The sequence below is a fragment of the Moschus berezovskii genome, chromosome 3, assembly GCF_049115385.1.
Source record: "Moschus berezovskii isolate FMDL1 chromosome 3, NW_MosBer_1.0, whole genome shotgun sequence".
Classification (NCBI taxonomy): domain Eukaryota; kingdom Metazoa; phylum Chordata; class Mammalia; order Artiodactyla; family Moschidae; genus Moschus; species Moschus berezovskii.
Window position 1 is genome coordinate 128147811 of NC_142462.1, and position 20092 is coordinate 128167902.

A 20092-nucleotide genomic window follows, 5' to 3' on the forward strand; every position below is an offset into this window, starting at 1 on the left:
GTATGGTGAGTAACAGCTGTGGCACTTGAGGCTCTGAGAGGCTGGAAGCAACCTGCCCAGAGCACTCCGTCTGCATGGGTCCGGCTGGAGGCTGACTTCACAAGACGTTGCACTGGACTGAACTGTCCCTGGTTTTCATATCCACCCAGGGCCTCAGGATGGGACCTTCTATGGAGAAGCGTCTCTGTAGGAATCCTGAGGGAAAGTGAGGTCTTACAGGATGGGGGCGGGGGCCCCAAACCCAGTGACTAGCTTTGGGAACGAGCATGGAGAAAAGCGATTGTCTCCGTTCACATCACGCCATCGGTCCTTCTCATTGCTGCACTGTACACACTGCTGGTCAGCCAGCCTTGTCTGACTCTTCGTGACCAGGCTCCTCTGTGCGTGGCGCTCTCCAGGCATGGACACTGGAGGGGCTGCCATGGCCTCCGCCACGCACTGTCTGTTGCTCTCCAAATGTGAGGGGGGGGCTGCACTCACCAAGCCACCTGGGGAGCCCGGCCAGGGTCCTGCAGTTTAGCTCAACTCTGACGTGATGATCTACCTGGCCCCCTCCCAGAAGCCAGCCCCAAACCCAGGCCATCACCTGTGCCTCTGCCCAGCCCGCTCCACAGCAGAGCCCAAGAGCCCCTCCTCCAGCCCAGCCCTTCCAGAGCTGCTCGCAGGACGCTGGGCAGCAGTTCATTCACTCATGACCTGCCTCCCATAAAGGATGCAGGTCAGGACCAGCCAGCTGGGAGAGACCCCCCAGGCCAGGTTTGGGGAGGGGGCGCCGCACCCTCCCAGAGCCTCCCCCGGAAGCTCTCCGGTGGCGCTTTTCACGTGTGTATAGCTTTGCTCTACAGGCGCGCTGGGTTAAATGCTGGTGATGACAGAGGGAAGGGATTGGGGGGGGAGGTGGGAGGGGGGTTCAAGATGGGGAACACATGCACAAACAGGGCGGATTCATGTCAGTGTATGGCAAAACCAATACAATATTGTAAAGTAATTAGCCTCCAATTAAAATAAATAAATTTTAAAAAAAATGCTGATGATGAAACTGGTGTCATTTCAGGGGGCTCAGAAGAGCTCCCGTACCACGGTCCTTTATGTCTTGATGTAGAAAAGAATTCAGCGGGAGAGAAAGTGATTTACTGGAAAAGGACGCTAGCGGGGTTCACAAGCGGGCTGGTGGGGGGCGTGGTGCCCCGAGAACTTGGTGGGCTGCAGCTTCACAGTCCAAGGAGAGCTGGGCAGGGAGAGGCCTACCCCGAGAACTTGGTGGGCTGCAGCTTCACAGTCCAAGGAGAACTGGGCAGGGAGGGGCCTTCTCCGTCTCCTGAGCAGATGGACGGCCTGCTCCTACCATCACTCCCTCCTTCAGGTTGAGCAGGGTTTCTGGTCCCTGCGTGGTCGAGTGAGGCCCACAGATCATTGATCCTCACTGCGCAGAGGACGCGTCCAGGGGACCATTAACTCCCTGAGCTCCCTGGGCAGGAGGCGGGTCTCCTGCCCCCATTGTGTCATTGTCTGGGGCAGGTCTCGGCTCCTGTTGTCTGGTTTTGTTGCTAAGCTAGCCTGCTTGGTTTGTGGTTAAGCAAACCTGCTTTCTTGAGTGATCATAACTCTGCCATATTTTCCTGCTTCCAGTTCCCTGGTGGGATGAGCTATTTGATCACTTGCTTTCCCCTTTCTCTGTTCCTATCAGAGATGAGCTCAGCCTCCAGCCCGGCCCCCCGCCCAGAGGTCACCAAGGTGGGGCTGACAGTCCGACTCCTAATCACGCGGTAGTTCCCCTGGCAATCCTCCTTGGGGGTTCACAAAAGTCACCGCATTCACAGGAGCCCAGGTGTGGTTGAAAGGGGCTCCTTATGAGTCTCAGGTTATGGCTCAGGAAGTCCCCAGGGTCTTGGCAGGCTGTGCCGGACGTAGAGGAGGACTGTGCATGCGTTTATGTTAAGTCCCAGCACTGTCACTGGTGCCTGCTGACTGGCGGGGTCGGCGTCCCTCTGCCGTTTCTATGGTCCTAACTTTTCTTTCAGCCACACAGCATGTGGGCTCTCAGCTCCTTGACCGGATCCAACCCTCCTTCCGGCATTGAAAGCACGGACTCTTAACCACTGCACCATCAGGGAGGTCCCGATCCTAACTTTCTTGGGATTCCAGACTACTTCCTGCTGTGTTCATCAGGACGAGTGGACAGAGAGGAGAGACCCGGTGCCAGCCCAGCACGCAGCCCGACGGGGAGGGTAGGGGGAGTCCAGGCTGGGGGACGGGGCGGAGGGAGTCCAGGCCCTGCTCCAGGAGGCCTGGGGCGTCTTAAAGAAAGTGCTGGAAGTCTGCCACGTTACCCTTCGCCTCGCCCCAGTGGCCAGAGCCGAACTGGGATGCAGTCTTCATTCTCACCCACTGCAGTGCAGTCGCTCAGTCGGGTCCGACTCCCTGCGACCCCGTGGACCACAGCACCCAGGCCTCCCTGTCCACAGTCAACTCCCAGAGTCCACCCAAACCCACCCACAGTCAACTCCCGGAGTCCACCCAAACTCATGTCCATCGAGTCGGTGATGCCATCAAACCATCTCATCCTCCGTTGTCCCCTTCTCCTCCTGCCCCCAATCTCTCCCAGCATCAGGGTCTTTTCCAGTGAGTAGTATAATTAAAACAACTTTGGGAGGAAAAAGAATTAATTTCCCATCACTCCAAAATCTTCTCTGATCTTAATAGACATAAGAAGCTACATTTATTTTACTTTGTTGTAATCAGCGTACAGTTCTAAATGGCCAAGAACCTAGACCCTGAGGCTTAATTCTAGAGAACCAAGTGGGGAAAGTGTAGGCAGGGCAGTTTCTACCAAAGCCTCCCTGGAACAATCATCTGCTGACCCAGCGGGACTGAGGATTCCACCCCAGAGCACTGAGTTCCCTAAGGACCAGGAACCGCCCCCCCATGACGCCAGAGCCCTGAGCTCCCTAAGGACCAGGAACCACCCCCTGCACCCCATTACCCCAGAGCCCTGAGCTCCCTAAGGACCAGGAACCGCCCCCTGCATCCCATCACCCCAGAGCCCTGAGTTCCCTAATGACCAGGAAACATGCCCCCTGCTCCCCGTGACCCTAGAGCCCTGAGCTCCCTAAGGACCAGGGACCGTCCCCCGTCAGGACAGGGGGCCCCACAGCTGACGGAGGACCTCGGCTCTTCCAGGTGGCTGGAGCATCCCCGTGCCCCACAGGGACACCGGCCGACACCCCCTCCAGACGCAGATGCAGCTCTTCGGCTCCGAAAGGGTTTAAATCCCGTCCAGTTGGATCTGGTTCCTCTGCCTCTGTTGTTCTGACCCACAAATCCTGCTAATACCATGACCATTTGCCAAGTGACGAGGGGCTAGAAAGACAAGGGGCGTCCAGCTGCTGTCAGGGCGCCGAGAGCCACGTGGGTGTAGACAGAAAGGAAAGGAATGTGGACCGCGGCCAGTGGGCGCCGGGCACCCAGAGGGCTGGGCACGGACGCGGGTTTGCTCGCCTATCAGGTCAGGTGAACAAGACTTCCGTCACCTGGTGCCCGGAGAAAGGGGCCTGGAGCTGGGCGGTGAGCCGCCCGCCCACCGGGAAACCACCGCGGGAGCAGCGGGACTCCAGCGGCAGGCCGCGCAACCATCCTGGTTTTCCAGCCTCATGGCTGCTTTCACTCTGGATAAGAAGAGGCGGTTAGGACAGACAAGAGCCATCCTTACTTTCAGCCCTTGTGCGTGCCTGTCCCCAGTTGTCCTCATCTGTTGAGCAGTGTGAGGTTTCCTGGGGCCATCCTGGTTATGGCCCGGGGCCTGAGAGCCGGACGGTGTCTACATGTTTCTAGAAAACACAGGCCTGCGGCAATGGCTATGCCGCTGATGCTCAGCAGGTGTGCAAGATGTCGTGCAGCGTTCAGACATGCCCCGGTGGGGCCCCTTTGCTGGGCCTTTGGGGCCCAGCTCTCAGAGCATTGGGGGCTCCTGCGACCCCAGCCCGAGAAGCTTCGTCTCTAAACACCTCTGAGTGGCTGGTGATCTGCCTGCATCCTCTCCTCTCTGCCCCGGAGCACAGGGAGGCCTCTCCTTCCGGGAGGGTGACCGCTGGCCGAGCCGGCTACTGAGCCAGTGGTTCCCTGAGTCCATCAGAGGGTGAACTGGACACAGGACAGGAGCCGGCTGGGGACCCGGGCACTGGGGCATGTCTGTGTGACCCTCCTCCATCTGCACAGCTTAGGGGACTGCTGGGGGGCGGGGTCATGGGAAGGCAGCCCACCCCCCAGCGCCTGCATTCCTCAGAGGGGCTCAGCCTGACGCCCCCACGGCCCCACGACTGGCAGGACTGTGAGCCTGGAGCCCGCACCCCGGGAGGTCCCCTACCCCAGTCGGCAGGCTGCCCTCTGGCAACAGAATTGCCCCCGGCCCCCTAGGTTGCTCTTTGGGCCCCAGGTTGGCCGTCAGCACCCTTCCAGCTGAAACAAGCCCTCTGGGCCAGGGTCCTCCTGGACCACCATCTCCAGCCTCTGGGTGCAGGAAGGTGTCAGCACGCATTCACCATCTAGTCCATAAACGTTTGCGGAGACCTACTCCGGGCCTCAGACCCTGGAAGGCGCTGGGGGTTGGGCACGGGGCTGTGGGTGCTGGCTGGGGGGGTAGCCAGCACTGGGAGGGTTCGGGCCACAGCGATGCTGATGGACATCCCCAGGGAGGAGAGGCCTCGGAGGGCCTACTTCCAAAGGGCCTGATTTCCAGGGCACGGGGTACAGAAGACACAGGTGCTGGGCGTAGGTGCAGAAAGCGGTCCCCTCACAGGCAGGGGACCCGGAAACGAGAGGGAGCAGGCCTTCTGTCCAGACTGGGAGCTGACCCAAGGTGACCCCCGCGTGAGCACTGGCCCTAGGATGCCCCTGCTCCCCCACGTCCGCTCCACTCCCTCGGACAGGCTGGGAGTATCTTCCTCCTCCTCGATGTCAGAACAAAGTGAAGACGCTGTGGACACAGCTGGGGATTCTGTTGGGGAGAAAAATCTTTCCTTGCTCTTCTAGGATCTTTGGCCAGTCTAACAGTTAAACTGACATAAGACAGATTAACAGGAAAAAAGCGCCTTCCATCCCTGCGGGGAGCCCATAAAAGCACAAGACTCCACGGCAGGCAGGGAGCGGAGACGGCTACGCCCTCGCAAGCCAAGGAGACGGGCAGGAGCCTGGGTTCAAAGTTGGGGGGGCGCTTCACAGGAGGGTGAGAGGGACAGGTGTGTGGGTCCAAGGCCCATCTCTTCCAGGGGTCTGCCCTGCCGTGCCTATTTCTGATAGGAAAGTTTATCTCCAGGAATAGCTCTTCTCCTGGGCCAGGCACTTGTCTAGATTCTTTTGGGCAGTTAAGGGAGCAGTAAGAAAGTTTCCTTGAGTCTGCACCTCTTAATTGCCTTTGGCTCAAATAAGCCACATGCGAAGTGGTACGTTTTGGGGTGGCTTACTCTAGGTACATGCGTGCTCAGTCGTGTCTGACTCTGCAATGCCGTGGACTGTGGCCCTCCAGGCTCCTCTGTCCTGGGGAGTCTCCAGGCAAGAATGCTGGAGTGGGCTGCCACAGCCTCCTCCCGAGGATCTTCCTGACTCGGGATCGAAGCTCTGCCTGTCATTCTCCTTACGCTTCACCCACAGCAGCACAGGTGGGTTCTCGACCACTAGCACCACCTGGGAGCCAGGGTTGCTCTGGCCCCTCCAGTGACACATTAGACCATGTTCTTGAACGAATGTCTCTTTTCTTACGAGTGATGACAGTATTGAGGTTATATAGGAAGCTTTCCTTATGAGATCATACATGCTAAGAGGGCTGGAGGCAAAATGTCAGGATGTCTGTAACCTGCGTTCAGATGGTTCAGCAAAACCTGGAAAAGGAAGAAAGAGCCTGAGTTGTAGGGAGGCGGCGGCAGCTGGCAAATGCAGGTGAAGACACCTGTTCCTTCGACTGGTCTTCAATTTTCCCAGAGTTCTGAGAAATTAAGAACTCAGGTTAGGGGGGCAGGGTCTGTGTTGAAAGGACCGTCCGTTAGAGCTGGGGGGTCAGGGGGCTGCCCTGGTTTGTCTGCCTGAACTGTGGCCGACCCGGGAGCCCTGGCTCCATCTGGGTGGGAGGCTCCATTTGCTGGGGGCTACGTGCCGGGGAAGCTCTGTCCTGTGACCATAGGTTCCATTTCAAGCCCAGACAGCCCTCTCCAGGTTCATCTGGGCTTCCGAATAGTAGGGTGTGTGAGGGAGGCTCAGGACGGGGGACATCTGTCTGCCTATGGCTGATTCCTGGTCCAAGTGGATGTTTGGCAGAAACCAGCACAATCCTTGGAGAAGGCAATGGCACCCCACTCCAGTGTTCTTGCCTGGAGAATCCCAGGGACGGGGGAGCCTGGTGGGCTGCCGTCTATGGGGTCACACAGAGTCGGACATGACTGAAGCGACTTAGCAGCAGCAGCAGCACAATCCTGCAAAGCAATTACCCTTCAATTAAAAGTAAATAATGCTTCTAAAAAGTCAGCTATGTTAAGAATTAAAGTAAAAAATTAGTGGGGGGAGGACAGGGGAATACGCCAGCTTACTGGGAACCAGGACACGGCCATCCTGCAGGGATGCCGCTGGAGAGGAGAGGCTGTTGGAGAAGCTTCCAAGAGTGAGCGAGGGCCTGTGTGGCTTCAGTTACGGAAGCCGGGCTCCTTCCCTCTGCTTGTCCTTCTCGGAGTGTAGGAAGGACAGTGGCAGGTGGCAGGTTTCCGCTTCCCCTCTTCTCAGCTGGGGGCTCTGTGTCCAGGCAGTGGGTCTGAGCTCCACGGGAAAGGAGCCAAGCTGCTCTCACTCCTTTGCCGAGCAAGTGGCGATCCGCTGGAGGCGGCCTCGCCTCCAGGAACCACTCCGTTCTTTCCTCTTCCCAGGCCCCAGAGGCTGCCTCGGGCACCTTCTGCCTTGTCTCTGAGCCTGTTTCCTCCTCTGGAGACCCGAGGGACCCAGTTCTGGGCAGAGCAGCACCGTGGAGAGGAAAGGCAATGCGCTCTGAGCAGGGGCTTTGCATGCTGCTAGCACGTGTATGACCCACTCCAGTATTCTTGCCTGGAGAATCCCAGGAATGGCGGAGCCTGGTTTTGCTGCCGTCTATGGGGTCGCACAGAGTTGCACACGACTGAAGTGACTTAGCAGCAGTAGCAGCAGCACTTGTATGAAGGCCCCAGCTGCCTAAGGGTGTCTGGTTTCATGCTTCCAATTTCCTCCAGGAGATTCTTTCAAAGTGGTGACGCAACCCATCCAGCGGGCAGAACTTGGAGCACTTGCTTGGTGATGGAGGTGGTCCTCAAGCTTAGCCAGGCGCTCAGTCCAAACCCTGAGGTTCTCCACGAACCAAAGCCAGAGGCCGCTTTCCAGAAGCCGTGGGGGAAATGAACTGTGGGCACATCCTGGCACCTGACTGGCCTGTGGGTCATCCACTCTGCATTTCATGGCTCACATGGGAAATAATAAATGTTCTGTATGTGTTGGTTAAATAAAGAAGAGGCCACGTGACTGAGAGGAAAAGGGACCCGACAGGCTGCACACTGGGCTGTGGGGCCCCCGCCCCAGTCCTGTCGCCCAGAGTTTGAGTCTCCCAGGCGCCCGATCCTTCTCCAGAGAAACCTCATCACATGCACTCCTCCCAGATAGCCTGATAGTATTGGTTTGCTATCTGAGTGCCTCCAGGATCATGGTCTGGTTACCCTGCAGGAGCCCAGTCCCCTGGGGGAAGCTCTGATGGCTCTGTTTCAGGCTCACCACCTACTGCCCAGCTCCAGGCCGTGCTGCCCGGGGCCGGCAGGGATTGGCGAGTGGCCAGCGGTGACTGTTCCGGAGCGAGGGTTGAAGTCTAGTGACAGGGACGGGGGTGGGGCTGAGCCTCGGACAAAGCCTGTGCTTGCCTATGACCCGCCTGCGAGGTCCACCGCGGGCTCCCCTCCCATCGTTTCACTGTGATAAAACACACGCAACAGGAACCTCACCATGTGGACCATCTCTAAGGCTGGTGGGACACACTTAACCACCATCATCTCCATCACCCACCTTGTAAAACTGACACTCTGTCCCCAGTAAGCACTGACCACCCCCCACACCAGTTCTTGGTCCCCGTCTACTTTCTATGAATTTGATGACCTTAGGGACCTCAGGGGCTTCCCCAGTGGTTCAGTGGTAAAAAAAAGTCCACCTGCAATGCAGGAGACTCGAGAGACATGGGTTCGATCCCTGGGTTGGGAAGACCCCCTGGAGGAGGATATGGCACCCCACCCCGCGCCAGTACCGTTGCCTGGAGAATCCCATGGACAGAGGAGCCTGGCTGGCTACAGTCCACGGGGTCACAAAGAGTCAGACATGACAGAAGCGACTGAGCGCACACACAGGGACCTCAGGTAGGTGGAATCTTAATGGCGCTTACTCTTTGGGGACTGGCTCATCTGCTCAAGGTCCATTCCTCTTGGAGCAGGTGGCAGGCTGTCCTTCCTGTTTAAGGCTGAGGCACATGCCATTGCGTGGATGGGCCACATTTTGTTTCTCTGTCGTCCATGAAGGGACACTGAGTTGCTCTGCCTCTGGGCTGGTGTGACTAATGCTAACGAACATGGTGTGCAAATGCCTCCTTGAGACCCTGCTTCCATTCTTCTGTGTGTCTGCTCAGGAGTTAGAACTGCTGGGTCATGTGCTAGTTCTATTTTTAATTTAAATTATTTTATTTTATTGGCCCTACTGTGCGGGTATGTGGCATCTTGGTTCCCCAGCCAGGGATTGAGCGTGTGTCCCCTGCAGTGGAAGCGTGGAGTCTTAACTACAGGACTGCCAGGAAAATGCCTCTGTTTTTAATTTTTTTGAGGAACTAGAATACCACTTTCCCCAGCAGATGCTCAGCTGTCCCAGTGAGTGTGAGGTCATAAGCAGTGAACAGGGGATTTTTGTCCCAGAGTTGGACTCCTCTGACTCTGACTTGTCTTTTCACTTCTCTAATTGTGCTTTTTTTTAAAAAAATTAATTTATTATTTTATTGAAGGATAATTGCTTTACAGAATTTTGCTGTTTTCTGTCAAACCTCCATGTGAATCAGCCATAGGTATACACACAACCCCTCCCTTTTGAACCTCCCTCCCACCCCTCTAGGTTGATACAGAGCCCCTGTGTGAGTTTCCTGAGCCAGACAGCAAATTCCCGCGGGCTGTCTATGTCACACGTGGTGATGTGAGTTTCTGTGTTACTCTCTCCAGACATCTCGCCCTCTCCCCGCTTCTCCCTGTGTCTGTAAGTCTGTTCTCTATGTCTGTTTCTCCACTGCTGCCCTGTAAGTAAAGTCTTCAGCACCATTTTTCTAGATTCCGTATATATGTGTTCAGTTCAGTTCAGTTCAGTCGCTCAGTCGTGTCTGACTCTCCGCGACCCCATGAATCACAGCACGCCAGGCCTTCCTGTCCATCACCAACTCCTGGAGTTCACTCAAACTCATGTCCACAGAGTCGGTGATGCCATCCAGCCATCTCATTCTCTGTCGTCCCCGTCTCCTCCTGCCCCCAATCCCTCCCAGCATCAGAGTCTTTTCCAGTGATCAACTCATTGCATGAGGTGGCCAAAGTATTGGAGTTTCAGCTTTAGCATTATTCCTTCCAATGAACACACAGGATTGATCTCCTTTAGAATGGACTGGTTGGATCTCCTTGCAGTCCAAGGGACTCTCAAGAGTCTTCTCCAGCACCACAGTTCAAAAGCATCACTTCTTCGGCGATCAGCTTTCTTCACAGTCCAACTCTCACATCCATACATGACCACGGGAAAAACCAGAGCCTTGACTAGACAGACCTTGGTTGGCAAAGTAATGTCTCTGCTTTTTAATATACTATCTAGGTTGGTCATAACTTTCCTTCTAAGGAGTAAGCGTCTTTTAATTTCATGGCTGCAATCAGCATCCGCAGTGATTTTGGAGCACCCCCCCAAAAAAAGCCTGACACTTTCCACTGTTTCCCCATCTATTTCCCATGAAGTGATGGGACTAGATGCCATGATCTTCGTTTTCTAAGAACCCACGTGCCAGTGCAGAGACTCAAGAGATGCGGGTTTGATCCTGGTCGGGAAGATCCCTGGAGGAGCGCATGGCGACCCACTCCGGTATTCCTGTCTGGAGAGTCCCATGCACAGAGGGGCCTGGTGGGCTGCAGTCCATGGGGTCACACAGAGTCGGACACGTTCCTAGGAGCAGGATTGCTGGATTGCACGGTGGCTCAACTGTGTGTGTGAGGGTGGAGGGGCTACGGGATCTCAGTTCCCTGACCAGGGATTGAACTCCCGGCAGTGGAAGCATGGAGTTTGAGCCGTGGACACAGGCAAGTCCCTGCTTTTGGTTTTTAAGGGCCCTCCGTGCTGTTCTCCACAGTGGCTGTACCTCGTCACACTGCCACCGGCAGCGCAGGAGGCTCCCCGTCCCCACGCCCCCGCAGCCCTTGTCTGTAGACTTTTTGAGCGTTGGAACCTGTGTGGAGACTTTTGATTGACACGTTCCTGTCGGCCGTCGAAGGCGGTGTTCTGAGCAGAGAAACACATACGCCGTAAGATACATGCGAGACTGCCCCGTGCCTCCCTCAGCGCCTGGAGCTGTCAGCACACCCTTCATCTGCGACTCTGATCGTCAACACAGCGCCTCGTGGGGCCTCCAGGGACACCGGGCAGAAAGCTAAGCTCGTGCCCCAAGGGAAAAGCAGCCTTTCTCCTTCCTGGCCCGGCGCTGGCACTCTGTCCCCTGCCCACTCACCCAGGACCACACTGTCCAGGGGCTCGGCAGCGTGGCCGTTTCCAGCTACAAGCTCCTCCCTGTTCATTGTCTGTTGAGATGAAAGACCTGCTCTGTAGCTGCCCTTGGCGCGTGCCAAGTGTGTTCTGGAACCCCGGGGCTCCTCACAGCGCTCTGCGGCCCACCTGTGTCCTCCTTGCCTCCTCCCCTGGGGGGTCCTGCGTCAGACGCGGGGGTCCCACCTCTGACCCCTCTGTCACTCGCCCTCGACATCCCACCTGTTTTAAAGGAAGGTGAGTTTCTCGACTTTGGTGCCGGGTTCCAAGCATCCAGGCTCCTTGAGAATGGCTTTGACCCTCTCTCTCTCTGCAGCGACCTCAGCTCTTCTGTCCACAGCCTCTTTTGTCAGAAACACACAGGAATGTTTGTCTTTGCAGAAACAAACCCCACAAAGCCAGGTAAACACCAGGCCCTCCCGTGACCTTCTCTTTCTGGGTATCTTCTTTCCTTCCTTCTCCCTCGGGGACACATCGTCTAACTGCTGCCAGGGTTTCCCACCGAGCACCGGGCTGTAGTCCAGGCTCCCTCAGTCACTCCAGAAAAGGCCACCGACCTGCGAACCGCGATCGTTTCTCAGCTCCCATCCCTCTTTTCTTTCTTGACGATTGTTAACTATTTCCTAGGTTCACCCCTACCACCAGCTTTTCGCTCAGCTTCTCTTTTCTCTTCCCATGGCAACGAGACTCTTCAATCTCAATGAGCCGCTCTGACAGGTCCTGGGTGACCGGTAACACCGGCCGCTGGGTGTTTCCAGTAGGCCCCCATGGTCCCCTGTTTCCCCACAGCCAACACCTGCACTCCGACTTCCTCACCCATACCAGCTTCTCCTCCTGGTCAGAACCTTCACAGTGTGGAATCGAGTTTTCCTTGCTTCACCCCCACACCTCGTCAGGCACAGGTCCTGGAGATTTTTCTTTTTCTTCTATGATCCAAAAATGTTTCCAAGGCTTCACGGTCGCTGTTTCCTTTCCTTGTCCAATGAAATAATTTGAGTCTCCTTCTAGAGTGACTGCAAGGATGTCCCTGGTGGTCCAGTGGATAAGAATCCACCTGCCAATGCAGGGGACTCGGGTCTGATGCCTGGTCCGAGAAGATCCCACAACGAAGCCTGAGGGCCGCAACTACTGAGCCTGCAGGCCTGCAGCCTGCGCTCTGTGACCAGAGAAGCCAGCACAGTGAGAAGCTGGGCATCACGACTGGAGAAAGCCCCCGGGCAGCAACAAAGACCCAGGCCGGCTACACTCAGTCAGTCATGTTTAGAAAATGGTTAAAAAAAGAGAGTACATCTGCTAAAAAAAATAATAATAACACGACTGCGAGAGGTCCAGAACCTGTCCTCTCACTGGGCTCCTCTTCTGGGGCCTCCTGGCTGGGGTCCGCCCCGTGGCCACTGTCTTCTGAAGCCCCTGCTTCATTCCTCAAGATGACCTTTCACACACAAAAAGGTAACACCAGGCTGTAAAGGCTGATACCCATTTCTGCAACCCTGAGATGCCACAGAAGGAATGAAAACGCTTGGAAACAGCTCTTCGTGATCCGACGTCAGTGATCACAGGTCCCCAGGTTCCCTGCTGTGTCACTCCTCCAAGGTGGCCCCGTCCAGTCATCCTCCCAACCAGGCCTCTACCCTCGACTCCCAGCCCACTCTTCCTGTCCACCTAACAGTCACAGCTTTTGTAAAGATGCTCTTCTCCAGAGTCACCACGTCACACAGCCCTCCAGTTGGCCTCTCTCCGCTAGACCTTGTTGACACCCGTACTTTTGCAGGGCCAAAAAGGAGGTTTCCTTCTGAAATGAGAGGCCTGTCGCCATTCCTACAGTGTGGGACAGCTTTAGTTTTAGAAAGGGTACTAATCAGTCATTCAATCAGCTTCTCGGTAGCCCTTGGAAGGATTTCCTCTGTCTGGAGTTCTCTCCACCCACACAGGGCTTCAAACATTAACTCCTCCTGGTCTTTCAGAACTCACTCAAGACGGGCGCTTCTGAATGGAGACGCAGATGTAGAGACCCGACCTGTGGACACAGTGGGGCAGGGAGAGCAGGGCAGGAGGAGCGGGCAGCATCAACAGACATACACCAGCCTGTATAGAGTGGGCCCTTGACGAGAAGTTGCTGTATAACCCAGGGAGCCCGCTCTGGTGCTCTGTGATGACCTAGAGGGGCGGGGGCGGGGGAAGGCAGGGGAGCCAAGAGGGAGGGGCTATATGCATAAGTAAGGCTGATTAGAATCTGCCTGCAATGCAGGAGACCTTTGTTCCACCCCCAGGTGGGGAGGATCCCCTGGAGGAGGGAATGGCTACCCACTCCAGTATTCCTGCCTGGAGAATTCCATGGACAGAGGAACCTGGTGGGTTACAGTCCTTGGAGTCGCAAAGAGGCAGACACGACTGAACGATGACGACTTTTCACTGTCCTTTTGCATTTTTGTTTGATAGGTAAGAAGTAGTTTTACTCAGATTCAGAGAGAAGCACTCTCCACAGTGTGGCCATTGCAGAGGGTGCGTGCAGCTCTGCATTTTTGTATGGCAGAAACCAACCCAACATTGTAAAAATTAAAAATACAAAGCAAACAAAAAAAGATTGGCTTCTTGTGAGGAGTTTTTCTTCTTCTGTGCCCTGTCCAACCCCACCCCCACCCCCATCCTGGTTTGAATGTCTCTCCTCTGGGCCCTGGAGCCTGTAACCTTAGATCCTCCAAGCTGGCCGGACAGACTGGAAGCTCTGGCTTTTGGACCTGTCTTCCTCAACGGATGCAAAGGTCCTCAAGGGGAAATGTCCTGCCTTCTTTGAGTCCTGGTGTACAGTAGGTGCTCAACATATGCTCACGAGATGGATCAATGAAAACAGACTCATGTTTACTCCACAGCTGTGTTCAGCCTCTCACCACCTCACGCCACTGTCTTATGGAGTTATGGAGGACTCATGATTTCAACTTCATGAGCATGACGTTATTAGTTTTGAAAATAATAAAATAAAAATATTTTATATGTAACAGAAAAGTTCAAACAATACTTCAAATCAGGAAAAAGAAAGTGAGGGGACTTCCCTGGTGGTCCGGTGGCTAAGACTCTAAGCTCCCAGTGCACAGGGCCAGGGTTTGATCCCTGGTCAAGGAACGAGATCCCACGTGCTGCAACTAAAGATCTGGCGTGTCACAACTAAGGCCCGGCACAGCCAAATAAACAAATATTTTTTAAAAAAGAAAAGAAAAAAGTGAGAATTATGTGAAATACTCTTTACTGAACATTCTTCCAGTTTTCCGCGAGTGTGTTCAACCGGTAGAACATGCCATCCTAGGTATGACTCTTGGGCATAAAGATTATTTGGCAACTTCATTTTTGAGAAACCGCAGGAGCAGGATAAGTTGAGAACAGACTCAAACTTTGCCCTTCGCGGGGGAAACTTGCATTTATAAGAGAAATCTCCATTTGTATATGCAGCTTCCTTCCTCCGAGGGGCTTCCCAGGGGGCAGTGGTACAGAATCCGCCTGCAATGCTGGAGACTCCAGTTCCATCTCAGGGTTGGGAAGATCCCTGGAGACGGAAAGGCAACCCACTCCAGTTATTCTTGACTGCAGCCTCATGGACACAGGAGACTGGCAGGTTACAGTCCATGGGGTCGCAAAGAGGACACAACTGAGAACATTCATGTTAATAAAACCTGTATTTCCCTCTTTTGTATTTCATTATAGGGAGTTTCATTATAGCCAGAACTCAAAAGCAAAGACAGAAAATTATGTGTGTACCGCCCCATCCCCATCCACTCCCCCCCCCCCGCGCCGCCCCCGCAAATACAATATACAATTCTACCAGAAGGAGAGCACTATACCCACTGTCTCGACCGTGCGAGTTGGATACATTCGATGTTAGTAAGCATAATTACATTATTTTCATGGTTTGCAAAGTATTCCTGATAAGGAGGAACAGACTTTCTCCAAAGTCGGTGTCAGTAAACTTGTATGCTGTTTTCATTTTCTGCTCTTGCATTTATTGCCTCAGGGCAAATTATTTACAAATGTTATCTTCCATCAGAGATGAATTTTTCAGTACAGTAAAAATTGCCAAGCTGTCATTGAGGACCTTCACCTTTGGTTCCTGAACTCGGCAGGCTGCCTGTGTGTGTGTCTGTGTGTGTGCCAGGTCTATAAATTTTCTCCTATCGCACGTTTGGCTGCGGAGAAGTCATGCCTTTTATCAGATTCTCAAAAGAGGCAACAGTTTCTCGACACAGAAGAGCTATGACTTCCTGAGTATCACTATATGAAAGGCACAAAGCCCAGCGCAGACAATGAACCTTCCCAGGAAGCCCATGTCCCCATTTTGCAGATGGGGAGCCCGAGTCACTGTCTCCCCGCTGTTCATTCCAACCTGCAAACTGCAGACCCGTCCTGGCCGGGCTTCCCTTCCGACCAGGTTAACAGCCCGAGGCCCTTCCCTCCACGCGTCTGCAAATGGAAAGCCTTGCGGTTCCCCTTTGTAATCTTCTTCCACTGAAATATCGCCCAGCAGCACCGCCATCTGAGCGAACACTTATGGTACAATGTCTTTCATCTCTGAAGGTCTTCCCTGCTGTTTCACAGACCGCTCTTTACACATGGAGCATTGGCTAACGTTCAGGGTGTTTGTCCCCCCGGAATGCCAGGATGGTTTCCTCCTGACACAGTTCACTGCATGGACAGACGTTTTCATACGTCTTTTTTTGGAGGAAGACCACGTTATCTGTGGCTAGCCCAGGAGACTCCACGCCTGCTGCTGCTTCCCGTCCGGGGCGGCTCCCGCTCGGCTCCGGTGGGGTCTCACTGGAGGAGCCGGCGCCCGTCCGCACGGCCAGCGCGGAGGGAAAGCGAGCCTGCGGGCTGCAGGCGGACAGGGCTGCGTGCGGCGCCGGAGCCGAGGGGACGTCCCGCGCCGCCGGGCTCATCTCCGCTGCAGCAGGAGCCGCGAAAACCCGACGCCGCCGGGCCGCCCGCCCGGGGAGGCTGCTGGCCCCTCTAGAGCAAGGGGCCGAGAATCGCCTCGGAGCAAACACGTCTTCTTTTGCCAACTGGTCACCTGCCCAGGGCCAGGTATGTAAGACAGGAAGGGCCGAAGAAGCCCGAGAAACGGCTCCACAGAACCCGGGGCGGGAAGACCGAAACCCACAGCGCCCGCGCCTCGGGCAGCAACGGACACGCACGCCGCGCCGGGAGCCCGCCCGCGCATGCGCGCTGCCGCCGCGCCCCGGGCCGCGCGGAATCTTCGGGAAGGCGGGGGGGAGGGGCCGGCGCGCTCGGGGCTCTGCGCACGCGCGGCCGCGGGGCGGGCGGAAGTGTCGTCGCCGCGCCGCCGCCGCCTGACGCACTTCCTGTTTGTTGTCGGAGAAAGGAGAGAAAGGAAAGCGCGAGGACCGCCGCCGCCGCCGCGCCGGAGCCGAGGAGCCCCGGCCGCAGCCCCAGCGCGCCTCCCGCCGCCGGCTCCCGCGTCCTCGGTGAGCGCCGCCAGCGGCCGGGGGGCGCGCGGCCGCCCAGCTGGCCCGGCCGCGGCTGCGGCGTGTGGGGCCCGGCCGAGGACCCGCGGAAGGGGCCTGCGGGCCGAGACGGGCTTCGGCGCGGGGCCGGGGCGGCGGCGGGCCCGGTGCGGTCGCGTGTCGGGGCGGCCGCTCCCGCTCCCCTCACGGCCGCCCCGGCCCCGGCGGCCGCCTCCTCCCGCGCCGGCGGTTGGGCCGGGCTCGGGGCTGGCGTCGCCGAGCGGCGGCCGGGGAGGGGACGAGGGAGCGGCCGCGCGGGCGGCGGGCGGCCTGAGAGTTTGGAGGCCCCGCGGGGGCGCCCGTGGCGTTGCTGCGGGTTGGACGCCAGGAGGGAGCTGGGTTTGCGGGAGGAGTGGGCGGCCGCGTGTCCGGAGCTGCCCGCCGGCCCCTCCGAAGCGTGCGGACGGATGGTCGCAATGAGCTGTTTGGCTTTCAGCTCATCAAAAGAATCGACTCGCTGGGTTTCTGGTCAGGGTGTATGGCGGTTTATATAACTCAAGTTTCTGTCAAGTTTTGCCCAAGTAAGGAAAGAATTGACGCAAGAAGTGGAAATAGCGAACTTGTGTTGTCTCGCGAAACGTTTTCAGACTGTGTGTGGGTCGCCAGTCAAGACGTTTAAATCTCACTGCTAACTCTCGAACCACGGAAAGGACACGGCCTTTGTGGAAAGGTCTCCGCACCAACCCGAGGGGGCTGCCTGGCACGCGGGGCGAGGCGGCGCCTTTTGTATTCTCAACGTTTTTATTGCAGCTGTGGAATCGTACTAAGAGTGTATGGCCAGACTCTTTTAAGGCGACTAATTGATTTACTGGAAAAGTTAGGCCGAATGTCCAAAAAAGGAAAAAGAAACTCTTATCTTTTGAACTTGCTTGTTCGGGTTTTAGTCGCTTTTTTTCTAGTAGTTAAGCGAATCAGTGTTATCTTGATTTGTGAAAGGCATTTTGTACTTCTTTCCCCAACCTGTTTCTAGACCACCGCTCCCGTTTCTTTCTGGGAAGTTTAATTCACACTTCTCGTGTTTCCAGTCAGAGACCTTAGCTCCTATGGGTGTGTTAGTCCCTCCCAGGGATCGAATCCAAATCTCCTGCATTGCAGGCAGATTCTTTACCATCTGAACCATTATGAGTGTCCTTGTGTGTGCTGTCTAAGCTGTGGGATTTGGGGGGTTATGCCGAGTATGACTCCAGTGTTCTTGCCTGGAGAATCTCAGGGACGGGGAGCCTGGTGGGCTGCCGTCTATAGGGTCGCACAGAGTCGGACACGACTGAAGCGACTTAGCAGCAGCAGAAGCAGCGGTCGAGTATGAACTTGGGGAGTAAATTGGCTCGGCTAGTCGTCTGTAGGTGTGGATGCCTTGCAGTGGGAGAAGAACAAAAGGGGATGAGATGGAGATGTTGGTTTTACAGATTGGCTTAAGCAGGTGTGTAGTGCTGTGCAATATGAGAAATTTGGGAATTTAAAGGTTCTTTCAAAAATCTGACATGTGTTCAGCACCTTCTTAAAAATGTCATTGTTTTAAATTCGTTTTTCTTGACCCGAAAGTGGTAGATTTGAGAATTATTTCTGACTGCAGGAGAGAATTACCTGAAGGGCTGGGTGGAGAGTATGGTTTGAGTAATACTCTGGATACTAAGTGGAGGATAGGGAATTGTGTGACTACCTGCAGTGAGTGGCAAACAATAGCCTTACTCTTCAGGCAAACCCATTGAATTTTTAGGTGTTTGATCTCAGGGTAGAACCATTTTCTCTTGTATTGACTCATTTTGGACAGCTCCAAACAGAGAATTGTGCTCCTCACCAGCAGTGACGTTTTCCACCTGAACTCAGGTTTGGGGTGGAATGCGTCTCTACCTTTCATAGTTTTAAAGAAGACACAGTTATTTTCAGTTCGGTTTTTCAGCATCGCAGTGTAATCCTCAGCGTATCAGCTTAGTGATGGTAGAGGTCACCTCACTTTCCACTGGGGTGCAGTCGTATGTGACTGCACGTTCAAGGTCAGCTGCTGCTACCTTCTGTCACTCTTGGTGTCTGTTGGCAAGAAGTAAGTGAACGTAGTCAGTCTTTTGATATCTTAACAGAATTTTTAGAAAGCGTGTTTTTTGTTTTTGCTTTTTCACTTCCTTGGAAATGATCTAGAATGTAGGCTGGTGTTCTGTGTTATAAACCTGGTTTGCTTAAAATTCGTCCAGGACGCCACCCAGTGGCAAGAGCAGGTTAACTGCAGGCTTATTTGTGAATTAGAATGGGATCAGTGGCAAGATTTAAGAAGTGCTGTGGTTTCTCTTGGTGAATAGAATTTAAGAGAACTTCAAACTTAAAAAAAGCGAGATAAATGAAGAAAAGAGAAGTTGGTAAAGGTAAGAATAGTGCATAGAAAGACAATTTTAAAGCCTGATTGAAGAAAGTGGCTTACTGGATTTGTCAACAAGAAAAAAAGTTGGTGTTTCTATTATAGATTATAAGGTGTTTTTCAAACTTTTATTTTTAGGGAGACATACAAAAAACAGTTGACTTCTTTTGTTTCAATATCTTACTTAAGAAGTAAATGTTGGAGAGTGCTTTAGAGGGCCAGCTTGCGCCTATCCATTCTTTTATCAGACTAAAATTTTTACGTTATTTCTGAACTGAAAAGTAAATTTTAAAAATATTTCATTTTTAAAGTGAGGGGAGTTTCTGGAAAAAAGACTAAAAGGTTAAATTTCTAAGTGTTGCAGTATATATCAAAGTAGAGAAGGTTCTGTCTAATTTATATTCTAAACCTTACTTCAAAAGCTATACCTTATTTAGGCATAGTTTGGTTTTCTCTGAAAATTGTTAACCTATTTGTAAGGACTTCTTGATTATTCTAAATTAAAAGCAGCAATCATTGCATTTGGCTGTGAGGCAGTGGCTCTATTTGTATGTCAGAATACTCCGGGTATTTTAGATTTCTTAAACTCAGGTGCAAAGATTACATGTCTTTGGAATGGTGATTTCTTAACGGCAGCATGTGATTTTGTGTCTTCTGAAATTTTCATCCTACCTTTTTCACCAAGAGAGGTGGGGAAATGGCAGCCCTCTCTGGTGTTCGTGTCTGGAGACTCCCTTGGACGGCGGAGCCTGGCAGGCTGCAGACCGTGGGGCCGCGGAGAGCCGGGCGCGCTGAGCGGCCCTCACTCACTCTCGCTGTGTGCTGGCGCACCGGGCCCTCCTGTGCGGCCTTGGGTGGGCCTGGAAGTTCCCATCGTGTGCCTCTGTGACTGCAGTGTTGTCCTGTACCCAGAGTGTTGGGAAAATGTTGGTTGAATTGGATCCTTTTTTCCTGTGTTATCTGTGCCCCTTCTGTGGTTAATGATGGAATCCAGAGCTTCGGGGAGTTGAGAGAACAGTATTGCTAGCGTACAGATTCAGTTCACAGGTACCAGGACTGATGAAACACCAATACTTGCCATGTATTATTTTAATGGAAGGAAGTTAGTCATGCCTGTAAGTGTCTAATGGGTGATGATTGCCAGATGAGAGAATGGTCTTGGATCTTGAGTTGTAGAGGAAGTAAATTCCCCTGCCTGTTTCTGGAACACTTTCAGGCATGTTGAGTAAGAACAGGACACGGAAGAAGACGACCTGTGCTGAGGGTGATGGCTGGCCTCTGTCCTTGCCCTGCGCTCCGTGCTGTGCCTCATTCCGCAGGTGATGAGATGGTGTGGCAGAACTTGGCCGCGTCTGCCATCTGTTTCTTTTTAAACTTGCCCCCTTCCTTTCCATTAAGCAATAGTGTTGCACAAAATTAG

General features: G+C 54.3%; 1 protein-coding gene across 3 annotated transcripts in view; it reads left to right on the forward strand.

Annotated features, from left to right (window-relative positions):
* Nucleotides 1-15743: 15743 nt before the first annotated feature.
* DNAJB6 (DnaJ heat shock protein family (Hsp40) member B6) overlaps nt 15744-20092 on the forward strand; it is a 51675-nt gene continuing 47326 nt past the window's right edge. For 2 of the 3 annotated variants that reach the window (XM_088834791.1, XM_055421651.2), the window contains exon 1: nt 16145-16283. The gene's annotated coding sequence lies outside the window, so the exon portion shown is untranslated. Of the gene's footprint in view, nt 15883-16144; nt 16284-20092 lie in introns of those variants that run through there. The other variant, XM_088834790.1, reaches the window with a different exon arrangement.